Below are 27,814 nucleotides of genomic sequence, written 5' to 3'. Positions count from 1 at the left end.
GGATTTGTTATTTATAGTGTTGTTATGAATCGTCGTTGACTCAACAGCATCTAATGTCAACACCTATCTGTCTACTTATATGTCTGTCTGTCTCCCTATCTACCTATCTATATGAAAAATGTTCCTCAAAGAAGTGACTCACATAGTTATGCTGGTGCTATTTTTTAGGTGATACCGAATGGACTACGACTCATAGCAACCTTCTGAACAACAGATCTGATGGGCCTACCCGTACGTATCCTGCACCATCCTCCCCAACTCAGATATGCCTGAGGCCATTGTTACAGCCACTGTATAAATCCATCGTGTTGAGGACCCTTCTCTCTTTCACTGACCCTCTACTTTCCTCTGAATGAGAAGTGGTAAATCTCAAATCTGTGCATCAGGCGTAAGGCTTGAAGCATCTCCTGATTCACATTATCCTAAGGGCTGACTGATCCAAGATCAGAAATTCAGACAGCAGATTGAAGCCTCACAGGCTAGAGTATCCAATGAATTCTAAAAGTTGAAGGTCATTAAGGATGGACTGGATGCAGGATCCAGTACAAGGGAGTGAGATTTCCTAGGACATTCATATGTATACTGGATATTGGCCACATCACAGAGGAAATTCTCTTTTTAACTAATTGATCACATCAGATCATCTCAGGGGGCATGACATCATTCTGGTATGCCTGCTTCTAGCCAAGGTTCTTTTGACATCAACAATGGTATCTCTCTCATTCTTCATCTTCTTCTAAATCTGACTTGAGTTTCTGGCCGTTTCCTGTCAATGTACTGGTGCAACCATTTTTTAATTATTTTCAACAAAGTTTTAGTTTTGAGTGACATTAATGATATTGCTTGATACTTTCTAAATTCTGTTGGAACATCTTTCATTGAAATGACAGCACATAGGAGTCTTTTCTAATTAGTTGACTAGATAGCTACTTTGGCTCCCCTCTCCCCCCCCAATGAGTAAGAATTTTCAGTATCCTGTCAATTTGTTGAAACATCTCAATTTTTTTTTTTTTTTTGCTAATGTCTTCAGTAGAGCTTGGACATCTTCCTTCAATACCATTGGTTCTTGAGCATAAATTTAATTGAAATGATTGGGTTTCAAATTCTTTTTAGTAAAGGTACTCTGGAGTATCCCTTGCATCTTCTTTTGATGTTTCTTGCATTATCAAATATTTTTCCTATGAATCTTTAGTATTTGCATGGTATTCCAACAAAATGAAGTTTGAACTTTTTTTTCAATTCTTTCAACTAGAGAAATACAAACCATATTCCTCCTCTTTGATTTTCTAAATTTTTTCTTATCATGTTCCCATATATTAATATTTTTCTCATTATAGTATTTGATTTTGTCCTCTCAAACCACCTTTTGATTATTTTATACAATCATTTCTTTAGTTTAGCTACTCTATGTTCAAGGATACATCTCAGAGTTTCTTCTGATATCATTTTGGTCTTTTTGTCTTAATTAATTTTTTGCTTTCTTTAATGATGTCTTTAGCTTGGAAGCAAAAATGGCATTCACTTCAGAAATGGCTTGCCTCCAGAAACTCTACGAACGGTGCTCAGGTCTTCTGTTCATAGGGTAGCTATGAGTCATCTATGACTCGATGGCACCTAACAACAAACAAAACAACAATGATGTATTTGATGTCATCCCACAATTTATCTGATCTTTGGTATTTAGTATTCAATGTGTCATATCTATTCTTGGGGTGATCTCCAAATTCATATGAGATATACTTAAGGTTGTATTTTGACATTTGTGGACTAGGTTTACATTTTCACTGGCTTCATCCTAAGCTTAAATGTGAAAAATAGATGATATATTGTGCAGTGGGTCTCTGGTCTTGTTCCAAGTTTCTTGATTAAATGCAGTTGGGATTTTTTTGGTTTTGTTTTGGTTTTTTTATTATTAATTTCAGCGAAAATTTACAGAGACTTTGGGTTTCCATTCATTCATTGTTGCTCTTTTCTCCCCTCCTAACCCTCCCCCCTAGTAAACTACCGTCTTGGAAAAGTAAGAAAAATTCTTTCATTGTTTTACAAATCCTCCCCCAGGTCCACTCGACTGTGCAACCTTCTCTCTGGACACCTGTCATAACAAAAATACCTAATCACATATCCCTTTTAAACAGTTTTCTCCTTCATCTGTTTCAATGCAGTATACATTATTGAACCCATCTTTCTCAGTTTCCCCACAACCCAGAGGTCAGTTCTGTTTTACAACTGTGGCACCATGCAATGTTTGTCCTTTTGTGACTGAGATACTTCACTCAGCATAATGTCATCCAGGGTCACCCATTTTTAATAATACTGCATGAGTTCCTCGTTTTTCAATGCAGTGTAGTATTCCACTGTGTGAATATACCACAGCTTCCCTGTCCATTTGTTTGTTGATAGGCAGTTAGGTTGTTTCCAACTCTTTGCTATTGTGAACAAAGCTGCCATAAACATGGGTGTGCATATATCTGCTTGGATGGCGGTTATGGTCTCTTTAGGGTATATTCCCAGTAGTAGAATTGCTGTATCAAATGGTATCTCTATTTGCAACTTTTTGAGAAAGCGCCACACTGCCTTCCACAGTGGTTGCACCATTTTACACTCCCACCAACAGTGAATAAGGTTTCCAGTTTCTCCACAACCTCGCCAGCATTTGTGGCTTGCTGTTCTGTTAAATTTTGCTATTCTGACTGGGGTGAGATGCTATCTCATAGTTGTTTTAAAATGCAGTGGATTTTATTGCTGCTTATTTCTTCTAATGCAATCTATATGTATGTTGTTATGTGCCATCAAGTTGCCTGTGACTCATAGCAACCCTGCATACAATAACTCTGAAAGCTACCCTGCCCCGAGCCAGTCTCATTTACTCCAATACACCTACCTCCATTGCTCCAGTTACTTACTGTATCAATTCATCTCATCTGGGGTCTTCCTCTCCTGTGCTGTTCCTCCACCCTTCCGAGCATGATGTCCTTCTCCAAGTGGGTGTCTCCTGCCCACATGCCCAAAGTATGTGAGATGGAGTTTCTAAATCCTACCTTCCAAGTAGAAAATTGAATCACCTCTCCAAGACAGACCCATTTGTTTCCTTGTAGTCCATGGCATGTTCAAGACTCTTCTCCAGCACTACAACTCACAGGGATCGATTCTTCTTCTATCATCCTTGGTTATTATCCAGCTCTCTGATGCAGTGCAAGTAATTGAGATGACCATAGCCTGGATCAGGCACACCTTAATCTCCAGACTGACATCATTACTTACCAGCACTCTGGAAAGGTCCTTGACAGCAGATTTAGCTAATGCAGTTCACCTTTTGATTATGTATAGTTACCGTTTATGCTGCTGAATAAAGATATTTGTAGTGAATTAGTGGTCTTGCAAAATTCTATCACACCATATTTCATATTATTTCTGTCATTAAGGAAGTATTTTCCAAATACTGATCTTTCTTTGTTTCTGACTTTTGCATTCCAGTCACTAGCAATTGTTCATCATTGACTTAGGAGGAAAATGAGAATTCTCCTTCCATGCGAATTACAGTCTTATAAAATGAATAGTGGGTCAGCTATGAGTCATTATGATTGAATGGCAATGAAAGAGTGTGTGAAAGAATAATTATCAATGAATCTTGATTGCATATTTGGTTAATCTCAAACTGCACAATTGGCTAGACGTCTTCACTTTCTTCCTCTTTGGCTATAGTGGTTGGTATGTAAATTTAAATACTTATTGTTCTACAAATAATGATAATTGGTGTTCTTTGTATGTCTGAGGTTATCATCCTATCACTGACAGCATTGTACTTCAGGAAAGATCTTGAAATGGTTTGCTTTTGTTGTATAATGGATATACCACCATTCCTCTTCAACTTATCATTTCTTATAAACAGATTATGTGACTGTTTGATTAAAAATAGCCAATCCCAGTCCCCTTCAGTTTATTGCTATCTAGGAGATAGATTTTAAATATTTCATTTACTTTTTGATGGCCTCCTAGTTTTCTAAATTCACACTTTGTACATTCTCTATTCTGTTTATTAGTGTGTTTAGCTGTTTTTCTCCTGTTGAGTTGTGTCACATTAATAAATTCAAGTCCTAAAATCTTTATTCCTTCTATACCATTAAAGTCAACTCTGTGTTGAGGAAGCAGCTTGTCCTCAGTCATATTTTAAGTTTGTTCCAATCTGGCAGGTTCATCTTTCAACACTGTATCAGACACGTTCTGCTGTTATTCCTAAGGGGATTTTCTTTAGAAGACCACTTTACCTAGATAAGCTTTTTTGTTTTTCAGAATTTTAAAAATTTATTTCTTCATTTTAATGAAAGTTTACAGAGATTTAGGATCTCCAGTCATTCGTTGTTGTCCTTTTCTCCCTGCCCAACCCCTCTCCCCCAATCACTCTTCTCCTTGAAAAGAAAAAAGAAAAACTCTTTCACTGTTATGCAATCCTCCCCCCAAGTCCACTCCACTATGCAGCCTTCACTCTGGACTTCTGTAATGACAAGAATACCCATTCATATATCCCTTTTAAACAGATCTCTCCCTCATCTGTTTCAATGCAGTAACGTCATTCCTCCCCTCCTTTTCTGTCTTCCCTCAACCCTGATGTCAGTCCCATTTTGCAGCAGTGGCCCTATGCAATATTTGTTCTTTTGTGACTGAGATATTTCACTCAGCATAATGTCCTCCAGGGTGATCCACTTTACATAATATTTCATGAGTTCCTTGATTTTCAATGCTGCATAGTATTCCATTGTATGAATATATCAGAGCTGTTCTATCCATTCGTTTGTTGATGGGCATTTGGGTTGTTTTCAGCTCTTTACTATTGTGAACAAAGCAGCAATAAACATGGGTGTACATATATCTGCGTGGGTGGCAGCTATGGTTTCTATAGGGTATATTCCCAGTAACAGAATTTCTGGGTCAAATGGCATTTCTATCTACAACTTTTTGAGAAAGCGCCATATAGCCTTCCATAGTGGTTTCACCATTAGATCTCAGTCCAGATATTTTCTCTAAGAGATCAAAATTCCCCTTGATTTAGGATAGCTATATCCTCCAACCAATGGTCACACAGCCTTTTCTACTTTCTTTGATGTTGTCCCTTTAAATTATCTGTTTCCCCAAACAGGTTGTAAGTTGCTAGAGGGAATACTAACATGCTCAAAACTTTGGAAAATACATTTTTAATTATTTGATCTTCTTATAATAGTCTTCAGGGTTTTTACATTTTAGATGTGAATGTAATTGCACTTATAAATGGACAATTTGTTTTCTGATCTCTTCAATGAGGTTACACAATTACATCGTCTCTGAGACTCTTAATAGTTCCGAAATGTCAGTGCTTTCTGAATGGGATTTCATGGAGCCGGGGTGTCATCTACTAGAATGGAAAGTTGAAGATTTTGGAGGTTTCCTAGTCTATCTCTACCCAGTCTAAAATAGCTGCGTAATACTTTTACTCTCTGCTTTTCCATCTGGCATTTAAATACCATGTAGACACTGTCTAAAAGGAAAGCTATTAAAGTGTTTTCTTTGGGGAATGACTTAACAGTTTTATATTCATTTTCTACTCTAGTATCTTAGAATAATAGAGACAACAAGATATAACAATTAAATGTTGTTACTCCCCAAAGGCCACTTGCTCCAGTTTATAATCCTATTCCTGCCACATTAGAGCAAACAATCTTTCCTGTGATGCCTTCCCCCCTTGGTGTGTTAATGAATCCTCTTTCATGAACACCGATGTCGTTGCAGGTCTCCTTGACTCTTTGGAGGAAGCAAGAATTAAATAGTTGTCTGATATCTACATAAACCCATTGATTGAGGAAACAAACATAGCGGTGAGATTTTAGGCAAACTAGTTTACCCTTTATAGGGTGTCTGCTCTGTGCTGAAACTGTTTGCTAAGTTGTTGTTGTTGTGCTGTTGTTGTTAGGTGCCATCTAGTCAAGTACAGCTCAGAGCAACACTATGAACAGATCTGAACCCTCTCCTATCTTGTGCCGTCTTCATAATCTCTGGCACATTTGAGCCCATTGATGCAGTCACAGAGTCAATCTGTCTACTAGAGGATCTTTCTATTTGCTGACCCTCTGCCTTTCCGAGCATGATATTCCTTTGCAGGATGGAATACTTTCTAGCAGCGTGTTCAAAGTGTGTGAGACAACGCTTTGCTATCCTTGCTTTCAAGGAGCGTTCTGACTATACTTTCTCCAAGACATATCTGTTTGATCTCTTGGCCGTCCATGGGATGTTCAATATTCTACTCTAACACCACAGCTCAAAAGCATCAATTCTACTGTGATCCTTATTCACTCCCCAGCTCTCAAACGCATAGCAAGTGATTGGAAAGACCATGGCCTGAATCAAGTGAATCTTAGTTTTCTGACACAAGGACTTCTTAATAATTGGAAGATATCCCTAACAGCAGACTTTTCCAATACAATACATTGCCTGATCTCCTAAATGCTGATACCAAGGGTGTTGACTGTGTATCTAAGTAAGATGAAAAATTGAGTTTTTTATCTTTTTTTCCATTTATTATGATGTTGTATTTTGGTCCAGTGGTGAGGATTTTTGTTACCTTGTTGTTGAGGTGTAATTCATATTGAAGGCTCTAAACCTTTCTATTCTGCAGTAAGTGTTTCAAATCCTCTTCACTTCCAGAAAGCAAGGCTGTGTTATTTGCATAATGCAGGTTTTTGATAAGCCACCTTTTCCCTCATATAATCTAGCTTCTTGGATGATTTGCTTGGCATACAAATTGAATAGGTATGGAGAAAAGATAGATTAGCTCTGATGCACACCTTTTAAAATTTTAAACCCTCGCTAAGTAGTAGGAACTCAAATATGAGTAAGTATATTATGGGGTTTTAAGAAATTCACCACCTAGAGAAGGAGATAATGAGGATAATATCATGTAGGACTTGCTGTGATAGAGGAGAGGGAGGACAGGTGTAGAAGCACAAGGACAGAAGAGGTGCTAAATCTGAAAGAATGAACAATTAATCTGGTAGTTCATTGGTAGTACAAACAGTTAAGTGCTCAACTACTAGTCAAAATGTGGATAGATCTAATTTACCCAGAGATGCCTGGAGAGCCGGGCTTGACTATCTTCTTCTGAAATGTCACAGTCTTGAAAATTCTTTAAAGCAGCTCTATCCTGGACATGTGGGGACACTCAGAGTTGGAAATGACTCCACAGGAATTAGCATTAGCAATAGTAGCCTGGGCAGGAGTGGGGATAGGAAGGAAGGTAGGAGGGTGGGAAGGAAAACCGTCAAAGGGAATATAGAGCAGAGGAAATGCATGTATAAAATTCCAGAGGTGTGAGAAAGAATGACATGAAGACATGCAGTTTATCCTCCCTGGAATCTTATGACCTTGGGGCTGGCAGCCAGCAGCAGCAGAAGGATAACATTTACACTCTGTATCCACTTTGGGCCCAAGGACCATAGGCCCTTAGGCCAAGGAGGAAGAACCAGTATACAGCATCCATCCAACACATTGGCCTTACCTGGAACGTTATCCTGTCTTGCCTGTCATGCACCTCAACTGGAAGGCTCCAGAAATCAGCATCCACAAGAATATGATCCTAGAGCAGAAGATCAGAGACAAATTTCTTTCAAAAAATGCCAGAGTGGTGAAGGGAGTTGGGGAACCTGGCCACACCACTCTACACAATAAGAAGAACAATAGACTTCTGGAGAAAAGTCTGCTATCAGGTGAGTGTCTCACATACAAAACCAGCACACTGAGGTGTGGGGAAGGAAGCTGCTTGTAATCCCTGTGGAGAGGAATTACTTCAGCTGGGGAGCCTGGCCATGCACAAACCAAAGAGGACAATAGACTTTGGGAGAGAGGGCTACAATAGGGTGAGATTTCCACAGGTCTGCACTGCAGACCAGAGAGAATCTGAAGGACTTTTAAAAAAGTAAATTGACTAATCAATATCATCACAATCTATCAGCAACCTACACAGACAAAACAGTAACAGCTTAACACATACCAAGAAAAACTATACATAATGTCAAGAAAGCTGCAGGCAGCCTCAAACATTGTTAAAAGGGGGGTAAAACACACACATACACAAAAGAAGACTTCTTCTAAAAAAGTAGAACTTATTGCAGACCCAATGAAAACTGCAGAGACAAGGAGACAGAAGGAATATATTGATGTGGAGTTATATGAACAGCTACTAAAGAGGGTACAAATGATGGAAGAAAAAGTAGAAGCCATGAATAAACCCAATTCCCTAGACACAGGAAGCCAGAAGAAATATACTGATGTAACATATGAACAGTTGTGGAGAATGTGCAAATAATGGAAACCTTAAAAAAAAGTGAATACTCCAGAGACAGGGACCTACTACACAGCTGTAATAACTGAAACAGCATGGTACTGGTACAATGAAAGGCACATGGACCAATGGAACAGATTTGAGAACCCAGAAATTAACCTATCTCCCTACACTAAACTGATATTTGACAAGGAAACAAAACTTATCAACAGTGGAAACAACAACCTCTTAAACAAATAATGCTGTCCATTAACAAACAAATGGATTGAGAAATGGTGATACATTCACATGCTGGTATACTATGCAGCACTCAGTGTTTCATCAATTTTTAAAAACACTACATTACATGGGAGAAGCTAGAGAACATTATGCTGCGTGAACTGACTTGGTCTCATAAGGACAAATACTGCATTAAGTCTGTTATTGTAAAAATATAAGGATAACTAGTAAGATGGGACATGCTTCAGGAAACTCTTAACGAACTTTGATAAACAACCATAGTTATGGAAAGGCTTCAGGCCTTTTGTTCATAGGGTCACTATGAGTCGTGCCCAACTCAACAGCAATTGACAACAACAGTAAGATGTGTATAAATGTCCCGAGAGAGAAGAGGAGAAGGGAGTAGCAGTGAGTGTAGGGAAGGGGGAGGAAATTACTGAGAGAGAAAAAGAAAGTTCATTTTTCTTTTAAAAGAAATGTTTACACCCAACAAAATATGTATAAATAATTGGATAGATAACCAACTTTCTCTGTAAATTTGCATGCAAATGATAATAACAATAAAAGAAAAAATAGTAATTTATTCTCTGTTCTTCATTATCTGAAACATATTAACAAGGAACAGCTCCTTTGGACATTGAAGAGAAAAGGTCTGCCACTCTAAAGCTGTATGATTGGATGTGGAGTCCATGCACTTCTGCTTTCAGACCAAGGAACGGAAGACTGTACACAACATTTAAAATTTAGACTCCATGGGGAAAATAATACATAGTCTTTGCTCTCAAGCAGCTATAGACTACTGGAATTGCTGATTTTAAAAAGAAATCTATGATTAGGTATTATTTGCATGATAACAGTCCAGAATAAGAGCTGCATAGTAAAGCGGACTGGGGTGGGGGTGGGGAATTATACATAAATACATCTTTTCCCCCCTTAAAGAGAAAAGCAAACTAGGCTGGCGGACAGGGAGGAAAATGTGCAACAGTGAATGAATGGAAATCCAAGTTCCCTCTAAACTTTCATTAAAAAACAAGCAAGCAGGCAAACAGACAAAACCCCAAGCAAACAGCATGTGCCATTCAGGAACCTTACAGAAAGCCAAAGTGGGTCCCTGGTGAGAGTTTCAAAGCCAGGCTCTAACTACTCCTGCAGTTTTGCATTCCCAATTAGGAGAGCTGTCCCTAGGAAGAGGAAATAGATTACAACAGTTGCCATTGATATGATGGGATATGATGTTTATAACTGTGTCCACAGGGTATTTTGAAGCTGATAACCCAGGAGATGGCTTCCAAGGTGCCTACAGGTGGACTTGAACAACAAACCATTCTGTTAGCAGCCAAATCTGTTTGCCATTTGTACCACTCATGGACTCTAGATTAAAAAGAACTCAGATCAGAAAAAAAAGAAAGAAAGAAATCAATAGATTTACTTTAATCAAAATCATTTACTTAAAAAAAGAAAAGAAAAAAACTGTAGTCCATTCAGCATCTCTCTGAGGAAGTGCGTGGAGTATGAGAGGGGTAAGATTAAAGAGGGAAGAAGAAATCACACCACCAAAAATTTGCATGAAACAGCTGATTCTCAGAGGTTTAAGAGCCTTTCCATTCCTAAGATTCTAGAATATTGAAGATCATTGAGTATAGAGTCACATTCTAAAACAAATTTCAGGGTGCCTTTTGACATGGAATTGTGTTCCTCAATGCCAAGTTGAAATGTTAGTAATGGTGTCTATCAATATAACGTTGCTTGAAAAGAAGTTTTATTTTGTTAAATTAATGAGGCTACACTGGAAGAGGGTAGATCCTAATGAGAATAATTCTTGAGTGGTGTCTTATAAAAGAGAACAGACAAGGGAAACAGAAATCTTCGGGTTGTGCTGCCAACCCAAAGGCATGTGGTTCAAGTCCACCAGTTGCTTCATGAGAGAAAGATGGGCAATCTCTTCTTGTGGCTTTAAAAATCCTTTGGAAAGTCAACTAGTAGTCAGTTCTGACTCTATGATGCTGTGATTCTATGGTATACAACAATAACCACTTGGGGTAAATATCACTTGATGGTATATCCCCAGTGAACAAATCAACAAATTCTCAAGGCTATTGGAGTTGAAGGAGACACTCTTCAAGCCATCAGAGACCACACAGCTTGCTGTTAACCTGAATTTGGGCTTTTAGCCTCCTTAACTACAAGAAAGTGGATTCTGTTCTTTCAAGTTAGCTCACTTATGGTCGGCTTCTCTGTGGTTTGTGTAAAATAATGATACTTAATGACTAAGTCAGGGATCAAACCCCATGAGAAATCGCATCCGGTCCCCTGCTGAGTCAGGTGACCTTCCTCCATGTCCACCTATTCTCGACTTCCTGTCTCACGGTATTTACTGTGCTTCGTCAGAATTGTGATTCGTTCACCTCGCTCTTTCTCTCACTGGCTCATGTGTCATCCCATAGGACAGTGACTCATTCACGGAATTATTTTTTTTCCCTGTTAACTCAGAGCACAGGGCTTCACACATGTTTAAAACCAAAAAATCAAACCAATTGCTGTTGAATTGATTCCAACTCATGGTGAACTCATGTGTCAGACTGGAGCTCTACTCCATAGGGGTTTAAGGGTCTGATGTTTTGAAAGTAGATCTTCAAGCCTTGAACTTGAACTTGCAACCTTTTGGTTAGTCCCTGATAGTGAGGACTCTACCACCTAGGGCCTCTTGACATACACCAAGTAGACATTTCAAACATATTTATTGAAGAAATCAATGAAATGATAACTTACACTTGAAGCCCGTCATACACCAAACGATGCGCTTACTTGGTTTCAGTGATCATGTTTGAGCCTCACATCACCTTTATCAGTGAAGTGTTATTAGCAGAGGATTAGAAGTATAAACGGGAGAGCAGAATTTAATCCCAGGTGCATATATTTCAGAGCCTGGATTCTTTATCACAAATGGAATCTTCCTCTATGAAAACGAAGAGGACTAAGAATCTTGAGGTCATCATTCCTGGGGAGAAAATAAGCCACTAATGAGCTGAGGGGCCTGTGGCTTTTTCTACTTGACCTTCAATAGCTGGATGGCTGATAGTATTTCTAATTCCCTCTCCTTGACTCTCAAGCCACAAGCCTGACTCCTACCCAGACCCAGCTCTGCAAGGCTCAATCGTCTGCTTCCTTCTACCTCTGGACTGGCTTCCAAATGTGCCCTCCTCTCCCTCCTGGAAGCGCTGATGTTGTAGCTTGTCTCCGACTTTAGGTGCATATAGGATAATTCTTCTCTGTGAAAAGAATTTGATATAAAGATGGACATCTTGAAGCTGGATCCTGCAGTGTGCTGCAGTCAGGCAGCTCTACCTCCAGCCTGTTCTTCCTCTTCCCTGAAAGGAATCTTCAGCCCAGCCTGACCCAGAGTGGAGGAGCTAGTGATTCTTTGGCTTTTATCTTGTCCCTGCCTTAGCCTGACTCCAACCTGGGGCACAGCAAGGAGCTTGGTAAATACTTGCTGCATTCAATTGTGAGCCCTTCTGCAGCCAGCAACCTGTGATTTGCTGCCCTGCCTGCTGGGGGGTGTTTTGGCCCCTCCTAGAAATAGGGGAGGTGCAGGGGGTTTGTGTCAGATGTTCACTGGCACTGCCTCTCAGAATCCAGGCAGCCCAAACTCCCCAGGAGACCTAGAAGATTAACCTGCAGGAGCAGATTACCATAATACCCTTTTTTGTGTGTGTGTTCCTATGAAGTAATTTTCACATGTGGTGTTCTATTAAAGAAGCAGGACTGAGTTGTGTATATTTCCACATCAGTGAATCAAATCTCAGGGGCTTTTATTATATGGTATTTTTTAAAAAAATATTTTCTATTGGTTTGCATACAAAATTCATATACATTGTGTTTCACACATTCCTTCATTCACATTGTGTTTCATACAATCATTCTCCCACACTGTGTTTTATAAAATTAATCACCATTGAACTATGCCCCCCATTACCCCATCTTTTCAGGTAATACTTGGGTATTCTGGAAAAGATACTCTGTGTGTGTGTGTGTGTGTGTGTGTGTGTGTGTGTGATATTTTAAGGCTAAAGGGATTAGCTTCTCTGGGAACTCAAAATTCTTTGGAGGTTCCGTTTCTGTGATTTTTCTAATCAACTCTCTCTTTTCTCCTCAATAATCTTTCTATTACCCCCTGTTATAGACATTTGTGATCAAGTCTCCTCAATTTCCAATTTCCTTCAAAAAGCAAATAACCTTCCAATCAGGACAGAGACACCCACCTTTGAAGTGACCTGCATTAAGCATGATGTCTATGTGAGGGACAGGGAAAGACCAGTTGTCCACACTGCCAGTGGATATGCTTCCACCTGCTTCAAAACATCTACATGTGTGTGCAGAACTTCAGACACAGGGACAGCCCAGGGGGGCTCCTCCATTGGGAGGTGAAGAGCCTAGAGCTGGGTCAAGTGCTGTTCTGGACTTGGCATGGCTGGCATGGCAGGGCGCACCCTGCCTGACCAGGCTGGGAGGCACTGAGTGAATGGAAGTTTCCTGTGGCAGCCAGAGCATGTCATGGTCTCTGAGACAGATGCACTGAGACAGCGTGTTGCAAACTGGTCACCACTGAAGGATCATGTGGAAAGGACCCCATGAAGTATTTCTCAAGTATGGCCAGCATCTGACCAGTTTAATTTGGAGATCTGCATTCAGACCACAGGCACAGAGCTTGTTCCTAAATCCCATTCCTTTTCTGCGTTTTCCGTTTTCACAGGACACAGATACATGCCCTGTCCTATGAAAGCTTTTTGAAGCATATTCCACTGGTCAGAGCTGCTGAACTTACCTGTTTTCACAAGTCCATTTTCATTTTAGTTGCTGGCAGTTCTGTTTTCTTTTTATTAGAAGTGAAAATTTGTTGCTTCTCTTGAGTCCATTTCTCAAGCATTGAAGCATGTTTTCTTCTGTCATCTTTCTTCAGGATCTGGAGTTTTCTTCCCGGCTGGGGTGTCCAGAAAAAGAGATGATCCTTCAAAGGAAAGGGATTGGGAAGGGACTAAGTCAAGACTCTGTCAGTACCTACTTCACGCTGTTCTTCTACATTTTTTAGTGTCTTCTAATCTGAGGTCTCTACCTCCTGTGCTATAGCGAACAGTGTTCCTCTATTGCTCGTAAAGTTTTCCAAGCCCTGGTGTTTCAAAAATGAACAGCCAGTCCTTCTTCCTAGTCTGTCTGAATCCGAGGGCTCTGCTTTAGCACTGCAACTGATAGATAAGAGCTGTATACATAAAAGCAGATGATAAATAAGCCCATATCTAGGGAGCTCTGGTGGCCTAGTGTCAAGAAGCTGTGCTACAATCCTGAAGGCACATGATTCTAATCCGCCAGCTGCTCCAGGGATGGGCAATCTCCTCCCTGTGATTAACTGCCTCTGAAAACCCACCACAGGCTAGAGATGGCTAGGTTCCAACTTTACGGTACCCAGCAACAAATATACATGTTGTTGTGTGCTGTCGAGCCGCCTCCGACTCATAGCGACCCTAGGTACAATAACCCTGAAACCTGCTCTATCCTGTACCAACTTTACTGTCTCTGACACACCTACCCTCATTATTCTAGTCACTATATCAATCCATCTCATCGAAGGTCTCCCTCTCTTTCTCCGTCCCTCCACCCTTCCTAGCATGATGTCCCTCTCCAAGTACTGGTCCCTCCTTGCAACATGTTCAAGGCATGTCAGACAAAGGCCCAGAATATCTAGCTATAAAAATTAGCAATATGCAAATATCTCACCCAGTACAATAAATTGACAAACAAGTGTTGTACCCTTAAGAACAAAATGGGAAGATGTGTCAGAGACGGTGAGGATGGCACAAAATAGAGTAAGTTTCAGATCTGTTGTTTGTAGGGTGACCAGGGACCACAGTTGACTCAATGGCACATAACAACAACTTCATATTATTTCATCTTTAGGCTCTCAGATACTCCAGGAGAGGCTTCCCTCTTCCCTGACAAATCTGGTCTTGCCTGTGTAAATATATCAAAACTCATCGTCTCTGAGTTTATTTGAGTCATTTTGACCCCAATGGACAGGTAGATCGGGTCCGTAGGGTCTCTTGGACTGTAAATCTTGATGAAAGCAAAATGATCTATCTTTCTGCCTAGGAGCAGCTTATGGAGCAATCTTTTCAGCCAGAAGCCAGGTACTTAATTACCCAGCTGCCAAGAAATCCTTACTCCAAAACCCAATCACTGCTGTGAAGTTGAGTCTTACCTCTAGCAATTCTGTGGCCAGTCGGGTTGTCTATAAGGTATTTGAGGCTGTGTATCTTTTCTTTAAAATTTTATTCTATTAATTTTAATGAACATTTAAAGGGATTTTGGATTTTTATTCATTCATTCATTCATTCATTCATTCATTCATTCATTGTTCATTCATTCATTTTCTTTACCCCCTTCCCTCCAGTTCGCTCCTCTCTTTGAAAAGCAAAAGAGGCTGTGCATCTTTATGGAAACAGTCTGTCTCATCTATCTCTCACAGAGAAGCGGGTGGGTTTGAACCACCAACCTTTCCGTAACAGCCCACTTTTATTTTATATTTTTTTAAGTTGGGTTTTAATGAAAATTTACAGAAAAGTTGGATTTTCATTAGTTCTTTGTTACACATCCCACCTTTCCCCAGCTTATTTATTATTTTAATATTCATTCATTGTTGCACAATTACCAATTTCCCTCACTGCCTACTCCCAATCTCCTTTTCTTTTTCTTTTTTTTTATTTTCCAATCTCCTTTTCAATGCACCTTTGTTGTTTTTTTTTCTATAATTTTATTTTATTAATTTTCATAAACATTTACAGAGATTTTGGGCTTCCACTCATTCATTGTTGCACTATTCTCTCTACCCTCCTCCCAGTTTGTTCTTGTCCAAATGCCACAGTGCTTGTCAAAGCCAGTTCTGATTAATCTTCTTTGTCAGTGTATCCTTTGCCATTCCCTATCACTCCTCCCTGAGAGAGACTTCACCCTGAGTCATAAGGAAAAGGGGACGGCGTATTCTCTTAGCTACTTCCTGCTGAAAAGGGACGCTGTGGGTTTCAGGGTGAAGATCTTCTCTCAATACTCTAAAGGGCCCCTTTGGCAGTAGGAAACACATAGACTATTATGGAGATTGATTTTGGAATTCAGATGCACTCTTATTGATTGTGCTTGGCTGTACATGTACATATCCTTCAAGATGTATCATGGGGGTGTTGCAACCTAGAAGACACAAATTTGACTAACAAGTTATAAGTACATGAGTCCAAAAATTATGGAAAAGTAAAAGAAAAGATTCTTTCATTGTTTTACAAACCCTCCCCCAGGTCCCCTCCACCATGCAGCCCTCGCTCTAGTCTCCTGTGATGACAGAAATACCCAGTTACATCTCTCTTTTAAACGGTTCTCTCCCTCCTCTGTTTCAGTGCAGTATGCATTATTGAACCCATCTTACTCAGTCTCTCCCCAACCCCAAGGACAGTCCCATTCTACAACAGTGGCATCATGTAATATTTGTCCTTTTGTGACTGGGATATTTCACTCAGCATAATGTTCTCCAGAGTCAACCATTTTGAATAATATTGCATGAGTTCCTTGTTTTTTAATGCAGCATAGTATTCCATTGTGCGAATATACCACAGCTTCTCTAGCCATTCGTTTGTTGATGGGCACTTAGGTTGTTTCCAACTCCTTGCTATTGTGAACAAAGCTGCAATAAACATGGGTGTGCATATATCTGCTTGGATGTCAGCTATGGTCTCTTCAGGGTATATTCCCGCACCTTTGTTGTTGTATGTATAATACCTAATCATATATTCCTTTTAAACAGTTCTTTACTCCATCTGTTCCAATGCAGTGGTAATTATCTATCCACTCTTATCCTATTCTCCTTCCAACAGCCCATGTCAGTTTTACTTCACATCAGTGATGCTATGACCCAGCAATGCCACTACTGGGATTATACCCTAAAGAAACCAGAACCACTCTCCAAACAGATGTATGCACACCCATGTTTATTGCTGAATTATTTGCAATAGCAAAAACAACCCAAGTGCTCATCAACAAAGAAATGGATAGAAAAACTGTGGTATATTCATACAATGAAATACTACACAGCACTGAAAAACAGTGAACTCGTAAACCATTATGCAACCTGGGTGACCCTGGAGGACATTATGCTGAGTGAAAGATTTCAGTCACAAAAGTATAGCCTCTTAATCTATGACATGAGCACGGCTCTTGGGGCAAACATACTAGGTGGATATTAACCCAGGATTTAAGCAGAACTCACAGTCTGTGGGCGGTGCTAAGAGTTAACATTCTCTGCTGTTAATCAAAAGGTGGACTGTTACAGAAGCACCTCAGAATGCATGGTTCAAAATTGGGAAGGGCATACGCCAGAGATGTGTCCTGTCTCCATACCTTTTCAACCTGTATGCAGAACAGATTATCTGGGAGGCTGGGCTCTATAAGAAATGTGGGGTCAAGATTGGTGGAAGATCTATCAACAATCTGCGTTATGCAGATGATACAACTCTGCTTGCTGAAACTGAGGAAGGCCTGAAGCGCTTGCTCCATAGGGTCAAGGACTGCAGCCTCCCGTATGGATTGAGGCTCAATGTCAAGAAGACAAAGATTCTCACCACTGGGCCAATGGGCAGTATCAGGATGGATGGTGAAGAGATTGAGATTGTTCACAGCTTTAGTTTGCTTGGCACCACAGTCAACACTCTGGGCACCAGCAACCAGGAAATTAGAAGACGTATTGTGATGGGAAAGTCTGCTGTTAGGAACCTCTCCAAAGTACTGAAGAGCAATGGTGTCTCTTCAGAGACCAAGGTGCATCTATCACTTGTTATGCATCAGAGAGTTGGACAATGACGGAGGATGGAAGGAGAATTGATGCCTTTGAGCTTTGGTGCTGGAGAAGAGTATTGAGGATATCATGGACTGCTAGGAAAACAAACAGATTCATCCTGGAAAGGGTCAAACCGGGCTGCTCCTTGGAGGCAAGGATTCTGAGGCTCTGTCTAACATACTTTGGACATGTTGCAAGGAGGGACAGGTCCTTGGAGAAGGACATCATGCTTGGTAGGGTGGAGGCACGGTGCAGGAGGGGAAGGCCCTCTATGAGATGGATTGATTCGGTGACTGGGGTAATCGGGATGGGTGTGTCAGAGACTGTGTGATTGGCACAGGACAGAGCAGAGTTTAGGGCTGTTGTACACAGGGTTGCTATGAGTTGTAAACAACTCGACGGCACATAACAACAACAACAACAACCACAACAACAACACAGAGTCAGAACTGACCCATAGCTGACGGTCCAGGGAATTTCCAGAGGCAATGCATCACGTGGGAAGAGATTGTCTAGCTTTCTGCTCTGCCGAAGGATGGACAGTCTCCTCCCATGCGATTAACTGCTTCTGAAAACCCACCAGAGGGTCAGCTATGGGTCCATTCTGACTCTACAGCATGCAACAACAACAACAACAAGCCACCAGAGCTGTCTTCTGAAAAGCACCCCTCCTGAATCCCAACCCTACTGTGACACAAATGAAGTCAGTCACATTCGTCAGTGTCCACTCAATGGTAACTGGGTTTGATGTTGTGGTGGTGTTGTTATTATTCTAAGCAGAACTACAAATACATTTTCCAGATAATATCCCAGTTTGATTCTCTCTGTATTTCTTAGATCTTCTCTCTGAATTTGTGAAGATGGCACAGGATAGGATGTTTATACTCTTTTGCTCAGAGGGTTGCTGCGTCATGATTGACCTAAGAGTGCTCATCGACACCTCCCCAAATCATTTCACCCTCCTGAAACCTAACTCTACAGCCAGACAAGATGCCCACGGGAAGCCCATGCTTCCAGGGATAATCTGGGACTGGAATCCCAGTGCCAAGTCAGCGGATCTTAGATTGAGAACGCAGAGAACAGGAGGAGCTCAAGGGTCAGTGTTACAACAAACGTAGCCAGCATGCCTTTGTCTCTGCAATGACAGCAACATCCTATCTCCAAATGCCCTGTGGCAGCTCTCTGGAGTATTTTAAGAAGCTGTCTGCCCTGGACTCTATTTAATCATCATTTCCCTACAGTTTAATTAAAACTGGCAGGCAAAGGTGATGTCCTCTTTGGTAACCTTGATTACATGTTGAGTCTGATCCCAGTCTCTTGGCCTCTGGAGTCTGGAGTCCGAGTCTGGAAAAGGAAACACGTTTCCTTGGAGCTGAGCTGAGCTGAGCTGAGCTATGAAGCCCCCAGGCTCACACCTGAGCTCTAGTGATTGGTTGCTGCTGTAACCTTATGGGGAAGCTCAGCTTGCTTTCTGATCTTGAGGGCGTTCTGCATCTACAGGAAGTAGCTCTTCCGTGAGCTGGGTGAGAGCGACGCAGCACACAGCTGAGACAACATGCATTTGAACAAATGTACCCCTTAGAAGTGACGTGGCACAGACTAAATCAGAACATGCCCACACTTGCTCCCTGACCCGAGAGCGACAAATTGGGCGTCCGAGAGAGGAGAGGGGTTGACTTTTTAGACAGTTCTTGGCCCCTGTCTCCACATCTGTGTCCTGTGGAGCCAGGAGCAGTTGTCTCAAATACCCTTTGAGATATATTTGGAAACAAGATCTTTGCAGGCCCCATCTGTCCTGCTGAGAAAAGCATTCTTCTGGTTTGTGACCAGACAGCATGCAACTCGAGGGCATCTCCGACTTCATCCTATTTGCCAGGGACGTGCAGCCTCCTAGGAGACCCTGTTGTTGTTGTTGTTGTTAGGTGCCGCTGGGTGGAGTATGACTCCCAGTGATCCTATGAACAACAGATCTGAAACCTGTCCTATCCCGTGCCATCCTTATCACTTCTGACCCACTTGACCCATTTATCGAGGTCCAGCCTCAATATTTCTAAACGGTTCCGTGAGAGGAGGGATGAGGATTGAATGAAAACTCAGAGAGACTACTCATTGATGACAAATAGCAAAAAACTTTTATTTTTCAAAAGCACATATAGGTTTTTAGAAGCACCTCTGCCGTAGCCTTGCATTATCTCTTTCTGTCTGAGATGTTGACTCTCAGGTCAAACATTAACTCTCACAAACCTCAGCACAATGCAAAGATGTTTTCCGGCATGTCTTATTGAGAGCTCTAAGAAACAAAGAGTTTCGGTAGATAACATTCCCTAAGGTCTGAGACCTTTAGTCACTCTTATTCATTAACATTCTGCTTCCTTGAGTTGTTTATTGCCAAGCAGATTTTCTAGCCAAGATGGAGTTAGACTTGCTGGTTTCACAGTACAGGTCTAATCTTGCTTTGCAAGTAAGTTAGGCCTCTGACACCCATTGCTGCATTCACTGGATTAATCCATCTCATTGAGGGGCTTCCTCTCCATCCTGTCCCATCCTGCGTGCGGGATTGCCACACAGCTTCCCCTCCACCTCTCCAAGCATCATGGCCCTCTCCAAGGACTAGCATCCCCTAGTGTCATGTCCCAAAATGTGTGAGATGTAGCTTTGTCAACATTGCCTCCCAGGAGCACTCTGGCTACGCTTTTCTCCAGGACATATCTGTTCATTTTGTCAGTCCGTGGCATAGTCCGTACTCTTCTCCAATACCACAGCTCAAAGGCATCAACTCTTCTTCTGTCATCGTTATTCTAGGTGGTACAAGATGACGGGAGATTTGAGTTTACCCAGAGGAACTTTGGAAGAAGAATTATGGTAATCTACATCTGTAAGATCAACCATTAAAAAACCCTGTGACAAAAACAAAACAACAAAACACCAAACAAACAAACAAAAAAACCCTCCTATCCCTGTGACTCACAGTTCTGCTCCACGTAGATGGGGCCACCATGAATCAGAATGGACTCTGTGGCGACTGGCTTGGTGATACACAGAACATCCTTTCAGCTATGCTGGGCTTGTCCAAAGGGAGAGCAGAGCTGAGTGGACAGCCAACGCAGAACCTTCTGACTCTAGGAAAACCAAACCAGATCCACTCAGATTGGCAGTGGAAAGACTTGAGGTACTTGTTACAAAAGAGCACGGAATGAAGGTTTCGATATAGATTAGTTCTCAATGTAAAAAAAAAAAAAACAACCAAAAAACCCAAAGATTCTTACCACTGGACCAATAGGCAACATCATGATGGATGGAGAGGAGATTGAAACTCTCAACAACTTCATCTTACTTGGATCTACAGTTAACGTCCTTGGTACCAACAGTCAGAAAATAAGGAGATGCGTTGCACTGGGAAAGTCTGCAGTTAGGGACCTCTCCAAATTATTGAGGAGCAATGATGTCAGTTTGAGCACTAAGGTGCATCTGATTCAGGCCACAGTCTTTCCAATCACTACTATGCATCTGAGAGCTGGACAATGAATAAGGATGACAGAAGATGAATACCTTTGATTTGTAGTGTTGGAGAAGAGTACTGAACATTCCCTGGATGGCCAAAACAACAAACAAATATATTTTGGAAAGGGTACAGCCCAAGTGCTCTTTGGAGGCAAGAATGATGAGACTTCTCACATACTTCAGACGTGTTGCTAGGAGGGGTTATTCATTGGAGAGGAACATCAGACTTGGAAGGGTAGTGGTCAGCAAAGTAAAGTAAGATTCTCAACCAGGTAGATTGACACAGTGACAGCCGCAGTGGGCTCTTGTGTATCAGGAAGTATGAGATGACCTAGGATAGGACAGAGTTCAGATCTGTTATTCACAGGGTCACTATCAGTTATACTTTACTCAATGGCACCTGAAAACAACAAGCTTTCCTCATCTGTAAAATGGGCATTCTTGAAAAAACAAACAAACAAAAAACAAAAACCCCAAAAGCAAGTGGGCTTGCTTTCCTTTTTGAAAGATAGTTTCTAAGTCTTCTTGTGGCCCTGCTTGCTGTAAGCCGAGACTTGATTGTCTAGTTTAAACTCTGCACCAGCTCTGAAGTGGGCCAAGTACATTCTCTGCTTTAAGCTCCAGCAAGGTTCAGCCTAGTTTTCTTTACATGTGAGGGGCCGGACTGCTAGGTATTGGGTTGAGATTGTGGTTCCCTTTTACCTCCTTGTACTGATCCAATTACCTTAGCACAATTTATTAAGAAGACAGCATGCTTTTGTTTATATCCAGTGCTCTTTTGTATGCGTATGTGTGAACCTGTTTCTTCATCCTCCGTCCTGTTCTGATGGGCTATTTGTATGCCTCGGAGTAAGTAACATTCTGTGTTAATTACTACAATTTTTTAAAGTCCTGATACAAGGTAAAGCAACATCTCTCATCTTGCAAGCAAACCGTGGCTTCCCCCCTCCTCTTTTGTCTTCTTGGCTTTTCACACACATCCATCAGTTTGTCACGGTATGGTGGCTTGAACATCGCTATGATGCCGGAAGCTATATTACCAGCATTTCAAACACCAACAGGTAAATTAGACTTGGTGATTCTCATAATTTATTTTGTTGGTAGGCGCCGTTGGGTCGACTACGACTCATAGTGACCTGATGCACAGTGGTTCTGAACCGTGTCCTATCCTGTGCCGGCCTCATCATCTCTGCCACACTTGAATCCATAGATAGTCACCCTGTCAGTCCATCCCACTGAGACTCAACCCATCCTTCGCTGACCCTTTTCCAAGCATGCTGTCCTTTTCCAAGAACTGGCCCCTCCTAAAAACATAAATAAAGTATATGAGACAAAGTTTCACCATAGCGTCCCTCCAAGGAATGTCCTGACTTCTCTTAATATTATCTATAGACTATAGGGAGCTCTGGTGGCCTAGTGGCAAGAGGCTGTGCTGCAATCCTGAAGGCATGTGGTTCAAGTCCACGATCTGCTCTGCAGGAGAAGGATAAGTAATCTCCTCCTGTGCAGTTAACTGCCTCCCAAAACCCACCAGAGTGTCAGCTATGGGTCAGTTCCGACTCGATGGTACTCAACAACAGACTATATTTTTAGGTAAATATTTTGTTAGATTTATACCAGTTACTTTATATTTTTATGGTAATATTTACATTTTTTTAACAACTTGTACCTACTTTTGGCCATTTATTGTTATGGGTCATGGAATCGCAACCCTTTGTACAATAGTTCTGAACCTTGCCCTATCCTGAGCCAATCTCATCATCTCCGACAGGCCTAATTCCATTTCTCCAGTCCATCTCATCTTGGTTCTTCCTTTCCTGTGTTGTCCCTCCGCCCATCCAAGGACTGGTCCCTTCTGGCCACGTGCCTAAAATATGTGAGACGGATCTTCAAAATCCTTGCTTCTAAGGAGCAATTTGTTTTCACCACCTCCAAGACACAACCTGTTTGTTCTCTGAAAGTCAACATTCTTCTCAGCATCACCACTCCAAGGCATCGATCCTTCTTGTATTATCCTTAATTATTCTCCAGCTTTCTGATGCATAGCAAGTAATTGCAAAAAATGTAGCCTGTATCAGGTGCACCTTAGTCTCTAGACTGACATCATTGCTCTTCAGTACTTTTGAGAGGTCTCTGACAGCAGACGTTCTCGAAAGCAATTCATCTTTTGATTTCTTGAATGGGGGTGCCAAGAATATTGATAGTGGAACCAAGTAAGCTGAAGTTATTAACAATCTCAATCTCTTCTCTATCATGAAGCTGCCAGTTGGCCCAGCAGTGAGAATCTTTGTTTTCTTGAGATTGAGCTTCAATCCATATTGAAGACTACAGTCCTTGACCTTCTGCAGGAAACACCTCATGCCCTCCTCAGTTTCAGAAAACTAGAAAAGCAAATTATTTAATTTTAAATGTTGTATCTTTCTTAATTTTTAGTAAACCTGTATAAAAGATAATTTTTATTTAAAAAACATTATGATTTTTAAATTATTAAAACATTACAACTTATTTTTTAAATGTTATATCAATATTAAAAATGAAATTATTTGTAATCCCAAACTAGAAACATCCTATCTTTTTAAAATTTTGCACATTCACAATCATATGGTCTGTAAATGATAGTCTCTATTTCCTCCATGTCCCAAACTTTTCTCTTTTGAAAGTCAAGCTTACAAAGTTCTCCAATGAAACCAACTGTCATCTAGTCAATTATAACATATAGCCCCCCTGCCAACAGGGTTTCTAAATTTGTAAATTTTTATCAAAGTTTAGGAGTGGCTGGTAAAGTCTGTTGGCCTTTGGATTAGAAGTCAAAAGTCCTCAACCACTGTGCAGACTCAACCAAACTGGTAAGAGTCTTATTCTCAGGCACAAGCTTCCCATTCAGTATAGCATTCGATACAAATCTAAGTATCACTGGCTACCAAACTTTTGCATCTCTGTTCACATTAACATAAACACCTATTGCCATTATACAGGACCTTGATAAGATACGGTAGAACTACGTCAGAGTTTTCAAGGCTGTAATCTTGAAAAATGAACTCTCACATCTTTTTCATTTGTGTGTTGTTGTTGTGCCCCTGTGAGTCAGCACAGACTCACAGCTGACCCTCCAGTAGATTTTCAAAGGCGGTAAATCGCACAGGAAGAGATTGCGACTCTTTCGCCTTTGGGGCTGCTGGTAAATTTGAACTATGCACCTTTGGGTTGGCAGTACAGCTCCTTACCAGTAGATGATCAGAGCTTCCAAGCTTTACATGTTGATGTTGTTTAATGTAGAGTCAGAAATGACCTATAGTTGTCCCTCTGGCAGGTTTTCACACTGGAGGAGATTGTCCATCCTTCTTCCACGGAGCAACTGGTGGATTGCATGCACACACATATTTATTATCTAAGAGTCAGCTCAGATTGATAACAACCCTATGAAGCAGCAAAGCACATAAAATAGAATGAAATTCCGCCCAATCCTCTGCCATCCGTCACAGTCTCTGCTGTGTAAACCCATCTGCAGTCACCAAGTCAATCCATTTCATAGACAGTCTTCCTTCCTGTAGCTAACCCTCGACTTCTCCAAGCATGATCACTTTCTCCAGGGCTGACCTCTCCTAAAAATGTGGTTCAAGCATGTGAACTGAGATTTCACCACCTTTGTTTCAAAGGAACATGTTTCCAAGACAGATTTATTTGTTCTTTTGACAGTCCATGATGTAGTCAATATTCGTTAACAGCAGTACAGTTCAAAAAAGTTAAGGAGAGCGGTTCTTAATCATAGGGTCACATGATTTGATGGGAAAAGGGAGGGATGGGTGACGGAAAGGGGAAAGATCTGGTGTGAGAAAACATATATAACAAACTTTATGAACTTTGTAAGTGAACCAATATAAAATTTAAAAAGACCATGGCCTGAATCAGGCACACTTTAGTCTCCAGTGATATTATTGCTCTTTAGTGCTCTATAGAGGTCCCTGATATGGGCTAAATCCCAAATTCTGTTAAATATTCTCTGTGTACATAATAAGAAGAATGAGAAATTAGAATTAAAACATTTTGGAATAAAAAAATAGTTAATATTCTAAATTATTGTTATGTCGAGTTCTGGTGGTATAATGTGTACTGTGTCCAGTTACCAACTTAAAGTTGGTTTTGAAGGAGACTCTATGAGCTGATGCTCAGGAAAGAGATGAACTGTTTGCTTCTATTAAGACTTTCACAGCCTCAGAAATCCAGTGATGTGTGGCCATGCGTCGGTACTGATTTCATTGCTACGGTATATATACATATAGTCTATTTGTACGGTTGAAGAAATTCTAGTAATAGTTTTCTGGAATATATCTTAAACTTGCTGTCTCTTTAACATACCACTTATTTCCTTTAATCTATTAGCATGGTGAATTATATTACTCTCTTTTCTAAAATTAAATGAATATTGCATTTCTGAAATCAACTCTAATTTTTCATAATTCTGTCCATTTACTAATTTACATCCACTCCTCACCTTTGGAGAAAGGGTATATTTATATCTAAATTAGTGAATGACTTGTCTCTAATTTCCTTTTTCTCTTGCCAGATTCTGTCAATCAAAATTATGCAGCCTCATGGAAGGGATTTTGAGAAATTCTTGCCTTTTCTGTTCATTAGAAAATTTTATATAATATTGGAATGACTTAAAAATTTAGTGGCACTTCCGAAGAACATCACTTGAGCCTGGTGTTTTTGTGAGGGATTTTTTTTTTCCATTACTGGATCAATTCTTACGTAAATTCACGTCAGTGTTAATTATGCTTTCATTTTATTTGTAAGGCTTGTTCGGTCTATTTATGTTTAAACTAGTAGTTTGAAACTTTTCAAACTTTCAGAAAAGCTTCAATGAATCCTCATAGATTGTTTACTTAGATTAACCAGTTACCTAGTTCACAGGGAGTTGCACTGTTAAGCCAAAGTCGACACCTCTTTGGTGGTTCGATGCCACAGCGACCCTGAAGAACACAGAAGGACAGTTTCCTCCTGTGATATTTATCACTTTCAAAAACCCACTGGAGAGTCAGCTATTAGTTGATGACTAATCAAGAGTGAATGAGTGTGAATCAGTGTACGTTTGAACTCACTTTTCCCTGCTTCCTCTTTCTCTCTTTCTTGCACAAACGTATCTAACTATATAGAATAACCACAAATTCTTTGCTAGCTGAGCATTCAATTGTGTATCTTTGAATTTCCAGGCAAATTCATGGCATCTGTTGCCTTGTATTTCTTTTACTTCTTTAGTTCTCTTAATATTTCACTTAAAAAGTTTTTTTTGAGACAATGTTATGAGGAGCTTAGAAATTTAAGAGTTGTTGTATTGTCCTGGTGACTTAAACTTTTCATAATTATGTAAATAAAGATGAAAAACATTTAAGGCATTTTACCTTAAAGTCTATTTGGTCTAACCTTAATATAACTACTTCCGTTTTCTTTTTTTATTTGCTTGGTATGTATTATACATCCTTGGAATTTCAGTCTTACTGACTAATATAGTCTCAATACCATATACGTTGTTGTTATTGTTGTTATTGTTAAGTGTTGTCGAGTAGTTGATGCAAAGTCTGAACATTTGTATAACTTTCACGATTTTTCCAAGTACATAGGGTTTCTGGCAGCAAGCTATTTCAGAAATGGATGCCACTCCTGCTTCCAAGCTTATTTTAATCAGGGAGCCGAATATAATCAATTTACACCCAATGGCTAGTAAACATTACACCCTTAGTCTTACCAGAACCAGAAATCAAGCCTTTGTATATATATTGTTGTTACTATGTATCTTTGAGTCAGAACCGACCCACAGCTGGATAGGTTTCCAGAGGCAGTTAATTGCTTGGGAAGAGATTGCCCATCCTTCTCCCGCAGAGCAGATGGTGAATTTGAACTACGTACGTAACGTGCCTTTGTGATTGCAGCATTGCAGCACAGCTTCTTGTCCCTATGCAACCACCCTAACATACGTATACACTCATATATATGTGTGTATGCATATGTGTATGTATATGTGTATATGTGTGTGTGTGTATATATATATATAGATAGAGAGAGTTGGCCAATATTTTCTCTTCCATTTCTCCCAGAAGTGACATTGTTTTTGCTATTTTCTACTGCAGACATTTGTTTATATATAATTATTTATGAATACATTTGATATTTTATATTAGTTTTATATTACTACTATGTTATAGAAAGCTCTGGTAGCCTAGTGCCGAGAAGCTGCACTGTAATCCCAAAGACGTGTGGTTCGAGGCCACCAGCTGCTTCTCAAGGAGGATGGGCAATCTCTTTCCATCCGATTAACTGCCTCTGAAAATCCGCTGAAGGATCAGTTCCGACTTAATGGTAAACAACAACAACAATAACAACAACTATGTTAGTGTTGTTTTTAAGTTGAACACGATTCAAAGTGAGTAGACCTGAGCTCTGTCTTGTCCTGTGCCGACACCATTATCTCTGACACACTTGTGTCCATTGCTGCAGTCACTGTGTCAATCCATCTTTTCGAGGATCATTTTTTCTTTTGTTGACCCTCCATCTTTCCAAGCATGATGTCTCTGTCCAAGGAATAACCTCTCCTGGAGACATGCTCAAAGTGTGTGAGACATAGCTGTGTCATCTTTGCCTCCAAAGAGCATTCTGGCTGTACTTTCTCCAAGACACATCTATTTGGTCTTTGGACAGTCCATGGAACATTCAGTACTGTTCTCCATCATCACAGCTCAAAGGCATCAATTCTTCCTCTGCCATCCTTCTTTATTTTCCAGTTCTCAGATAAGTGATTGAAAAGACTGTGGCCTGAATCAGAAATACCTTAATCTTCAAACTGATATCATTGTGTCTCTACTACTTTGGAGACATCCCTGACAATAGACTTGCCCAGTGCATTATATCTGCTGATCTCC

Source organism: Elephantulus edwardii, unplaced genomic scaffold (genome assembly GCF_000299155.1).
Source record: "Elephantulus edwardii isolate Elephantulus edwardi_28Jun2011 unplaced genomic scaffold, EleEdw1.0 scaffold00281, whole genome shotgun sequence".
Taxonomy (NCBI): Eukaryota; Metazoa; Chordata; class Mammalia; order Macroscelidea; family Macroscelididae; genus Elephantulus; species Elephantulus edwardii.
Note: the sequence above shows the minus strand (reverse complement) of the source record.